Raw genomic sequence first — 5,012 nt, 5'->3', positions numbered from 1 at the left:
AGCTGGAAGTCAACAGTGTCTCCCTTATGAACCCCTTTCAAAAAGCAATAATATTTTCTCAGAGTAATAAAAAGAAAATCAGAACAAGACTATGTTGGTATACTTTTAATTTAATTTCCATGAACTTAAGCTAATTTTAAACGTAGCATACAACCTGTTCCTGAAATAACATGACCTGTGTTAGTATCTGTTTGTTTTACTATCTATTTAGCAAGATAGAGTTTGCCTTTGTTATCTCTGTATTACCACAGTAGCCGGGTTAAGTGAGTTCTTAGTGAAGCCTGGCCGAAATGATGAACTCCAGTGACCCAAAGAGATCACGCGAGAGCTGCAGGTGACGTCAACATTTGGCCCTGCCTTGTAATCACCTTATCTCTGAAAGTCACACACCTCTCTATGGTGATTGGATAAACCCTCACACCTCCGCTGCGTGATTGGTCAAGTCAGACGTCATGTAGAATAGTTCATTGTTGACATCAACGTGTGAAAATACCGGTCTCGTGGAGTCGTTTGTACTTATGCATCATTTAATTTTAAGATCGTAAATGAGAAATAAAAGATAATAAATTGCTTGGCATTAAAACAGTGCTTTTTTATGTGAAGACTTTGATGGTTTAACATCAGTTTTTCTTGAGTCACTTGACCAATTATTCAAAAAGTAGAAAGTCGGTTTTTTCGTTTTCGTTAAGCCAAAACTTTGCTTATAGTGTCGTAAAATTTTCGGGCAGTTGGAGCAAAGCGACTCGGGACGAGTAAGAGGAGTCTGAACTGGAGTAACCCCCCTGCTAACATCTTTTTTCCTGTTACGTCGGAGGCCAACGAATTACTCCATCACTGGCTGGATCCAGAAGCTCTGCCTCTTCTCTCATTGGACTGTACCGTCAAGCGGCTGTCAGCCCATGTGGCGTGGCCAGGCATAATACAGCACATTTATATTCATCAGTGAGAAAAAAAAGGGAAAGAAGCACGGCGGCTGAACATTGAGGAGAGGAGCCGGTTACCGACGACACCTAGCTGAACTGCCTTCCGAACGAATTCAGCACCGGGACACGAAGAAGAGTCTGAGACAGGTGAGCTCTTTGCTTTTCCAAAGGGCTTAAGCTCTAATTCTCTCATGTTGCTGCGTCACTTTAAAAAAAAAAAAAAAAACTTGGAATGGAAGTAATTAGAATTAATAAACATAAAATTTAGCTTAGAATTTGAAAAGTTTAACGAACGGTTGATGCTTGTTTTTCTTATAACTGTGCTCTTCTAACCACAAGAGAGAATGTGTTGGGCATCACTGCAGTGACTCCAGTTCTAAATAACTCCATCTAAACGTTCCAGTCGCTTGACCAACCGGTCTGGTTCTTCAGTATCAGGTCTGGCCGATCAGGTTCCTGGAAATAAGTGACTGCACTGTTAAAGATTCCCTGTATCCTCTTAACATGGATGGCACACTGGCTTTCTAGGCACTAAGCCTAGCACTTTAATTATTGGGTCCTTTTTATTAATTAAAAATAAGTTAATGTTTTTTTTATTGCTTTTGCTCTGCAAATGGTGATAATTTAAATTACACTACATACTTTAAACACAACTGATTCAAGAAAGCTTTTTTCTATTAAACAGCTTTATATTTTTTGCTCTAAATATTTTTGTTATACCAGTCATGGTGAACAGAATGCTGTTCATCATGGCAGTGTGTGTGTGTGTGTGTGTGTGTGTGTGCGCGCGTGTTTGTTTGTAATACCTTGTGGGGACCGGAGCCTGGTCCCCACAAGGGGAAACCCTGTTTTTGGGTCAGGGGTCAGAGTTAGGGCTAAGGTATGAATTGAGTTTTGGTTAAGGTAAGGTTTAGGCTGTAGAAATGAATGGAAGTCAATGGAAAGTCCCCACAAAGATAGCAACACAAACATGTGTGAGTTGGTGTGTGTGTGCATGTGTGTGTGTGTGTGTGTGTGTGTGTGTGTTTTGTGTGCGTGTGTGTGGGGAGGATGGGGTCAGAAAGGGGGGTGGGGAGGGCTCTCCCAGGGGGACTTTGGGGACAGAGCCATCACTTATTTGGCTGCTCCTTGAGAAACAAAGTGGGGCTAGGAAATGCTGAGAGCTGCTTCTGTTGATTTCAGTTATAAGGGATGCACCGATATGAAAACTTGGGCCAATATCTATAGCCAATTTTAATGCTCTTGTTATGGCCAATAACTGATATATACTAATATCATACATCATAAAACATCTTTTAATATTCTGCTAATTTCGAAAAACAAAATCATTTCACATTTGCAGTGTTTCTATTAAATAAAAAATGCAATTAAGTTGACAAGTAAGTCTGCTCACACAATACATTATTAAAAATCTTAGTGACGATAGATGTAAACACATGAGTTATATTCATATTTCAGCCACGACATCAGTGCTCATCGTCAACCATCAGAGGAGATGTCGGCATCTTAAACTTAGAAGCGATCTTAGAGGTCTCTTCCTCGGACTTTCCCAGGACTCAGAATTGCATCAAAGTTTTGCTTTTGAACGACAATATCCATATGTTTTACTGGATTGTCTTGGAATAAATTGGTCTGAAATGAATCCATTTTAACATCAAACCTTTTTGCTTTGTATGATTCCTGAAGTGATTGTTGTTGGGAATTGGTGATATTTGTGTGAAATGAACTGATGTTGCATTCAGTTCAGTGACATTTTATAAATGACCAAATAAAGCATTTTATTGGATGCCATACTAATAAGGCAGTTCTGTAAATGAAGCATAATTCACTCACAGTGTTGAGCAGCATTTAGCGCATGGCAGACGTGATATTCCTGATCAGTAGCTTCACTGTGAGATGACTGTTGAGATTGTGGGGAAGCAAATCAGGAATTTGAGTAAGCTGGTTTCCTGTTATTATTCAGCAGTTTCTCCTTATTGGATAGTAGAGGATATGCAGGTAGCTCTAAAAAAATAAAATATTATGAAAATTGTCTGATATTCTGAGTTTTGGGTTTTCTATTTTCTGTAAGCCATAATTATCAAAACGAAAAGAAATAAAGGCTTGGTATATTTTATTCTATGTGGAGTGTTTTGCTTCCTTAAATTAGTGACTAAATTATTGAACTTCATCTTATTTAATTTTTTTTTCAAAGAACCTGTCGTTGCCTTGAGAGCAGTCACTGAATTCAGCATTGATCGATATTGTGTCGTTGTTTTCATCAAGCTGCTGACTCGTCTTCTCCTGTTGTGGCATGCTCTGGAGCTAAGCAGCACCGCGTCAGTTCAGACTGTGTTCAGGAACTGAGCTTTATGTGCAGCAGGTAGCTGCTGTTTCCTTTCAGTGTGGGTGCTGTTGGTGTGTGGTCTGGGTTTGTTCGATATGGCACTGAAGCTGTTAACAAATCGTCTTGGAGCCCATCTTTCTTTCTATTCATTAAAGTGTCACGGTGTAATGGCTAAAATGGATTTGCAAATGTTTATCGTTCTGCTCTGACACTGCTGGTGTTACAGAGTTCTTCTGTTTTTGCTGCTTAGTCCCAATTAAATGTTTCTGATCATCAAAAAAAGTTTAAAATGAGACAAAGAGAACTTGATCAGATACAAACAGCAAACAAGGGGTTCATTTATTTAGAAAAACAAACTGTCCAAACCAACCTGTCCCTCTGGGTAAAAGTAATTTCCCCATAAACCTAATAACCAGTTGTGTCACCCTTAGCAGCAACAACTGACATCAACAGTTTTGGATAACTACAGAGTCTTTAGCATTATCTCTGAGGAATCTTGGTCTGCTCTCCTTTGCAGAAATGTTTTCATTAAGCCACGTTGGATTCAGATACTGAATCAAAGTCTGACCTAGTCAAAGTTATGGACTTTGAATAGGCCACTCCAAAAGTTCATTTTTGTTTTTGGTGCTCCTTGTTATTTTTGGATGCCTTGCATTGGGACATTTTCTTGCCCCTGCAGAACCACAGTGAGATTGAGCTTTAGGTTTTGTACTCATGGTTGGACATTCTCCTGCAGGATTTTCTAAAAGAGAGCAACATTCATGATTACATCAATTGCAGCTTTTTGTATTTCTTCAGGGTGTTTTTATTAAAATTTTAGCTTTGTTTGATGCAAGCACTTTTTTTTACAACACTGTACTGATGTGTCCTGTTCAAAATCTTCAGACCAGGGAGGAAATTACATGGCTGTTCATCAATACTTTAGGTCTAGGTCCATTAACCTAAAAAAGTAAAATCTGCCCATAAATCTTGTCAGGTTTACTCTGTCAGGACCTACTGGTGGGAAAAGCAAAAAGGCTCATATAGCAAAAAGAACTAGTCTAAGCACAAAGCCCTGTGCTACTCCACAGAGAACTCTGGAGTATATGCAGATGATTTATTGTTCACATGAACAAACTGGAATCTGTGGGATACAGGATTTAAACCAGCCTAGTGCTGTTTGCTTGATTCCTACATGTTCAAGCCGTTCTAAGAGAGTACAACAGATACTTAGTCCCTGTAGCTGTTGGACTCTATTAACCATTGTTACTATTTGACTGCTTGACAATTATTCATTCTGACTGATGCTCTGTTATTATTGTAATTTGTTTTTAATTTTAGAACATTTATTTTATTTTCTGATAATAGACATACTGCTTTAAACTTCTTATTCCCCGGGCTTGTCTTGTTGAGGGAATACTTTAGACCAGTGGTCCCCAACCCCCGGTCCGTGGACCGGTACCGGTCCGTGGACCAATTGGTACCGGGCCGCCCAAGAAATAATTAAATATTTCCATTTTATGTATTATTTGAGTCTGGAGGATCTTTTATTTTGAAAATCCTTTAACCGGATTCTCTCAGTTACTTGCGCGCCAACACAGGCAGCAAAATGAGTAAGAAAAGGATCAGGTGTCTTTGGAAAGTTTCTTTGCAAAGAGGAAAAGGCCCAGAGAAGAAACAGGAGAATGCATTTATCCCGGACTGGTAGGTGAGTCCCACATTACAAGCCGCTCTGTGTAACATGCGGCGATCGGCTCGCTAATGAGGCAATGAAGCTTCAAACT

At 39.4% G+C, this 5,012-nt stretch overlaps 1 protein-coding gene across 2 annotated transcripts in view; it reads left to right on the top strand.

The window, feature by feature from the left end:
- The first annotated feature begins 514 nt into the window (after window positions 1–514).
- fasn (fatty acid synthase) overlaps window positions 515–5,012 on the top strand; it is a 47,381-nt gene continuing 42,883 nt past the window's right edge. The window contains exon 1 of one of the 2 annotated variants that reach the window (XM_015058150.1): window positions 515–1,070. The gene's annotated coding sequence lies outside the window, so the exon portion shown is untranslated. The remainder of the gene's footprint in view (window positions 1,071–5,012) is intronic. The other variant, XM_015058148.1, reaches the window with a different exon arrangement.

The sequence above is a fragment of the Poecilia latipinna genome, unplaced genomic scaffold (genome assembly GCF_001443285.1).
Source record: "Poecilia latipinna isolate Pla-1442-1.1 unplaced genomic scaffold, P_latipinna-1.0 Scaffold1520, whole genome shotgun sequence".
NCBI classification, from domain to species: domain Eukaryota; kingdom Metazoa; phylum Chordata; class Actinopteri; order Cyprinodontiformes; family Poeciliidae; genus Poecilia; species Poecilia latipinna.
The sequence above is the reverse complement of the archived record's forward strand: the minus strand, read 5'-3'. Positions and strand labels throughout refer to the sequence as shown.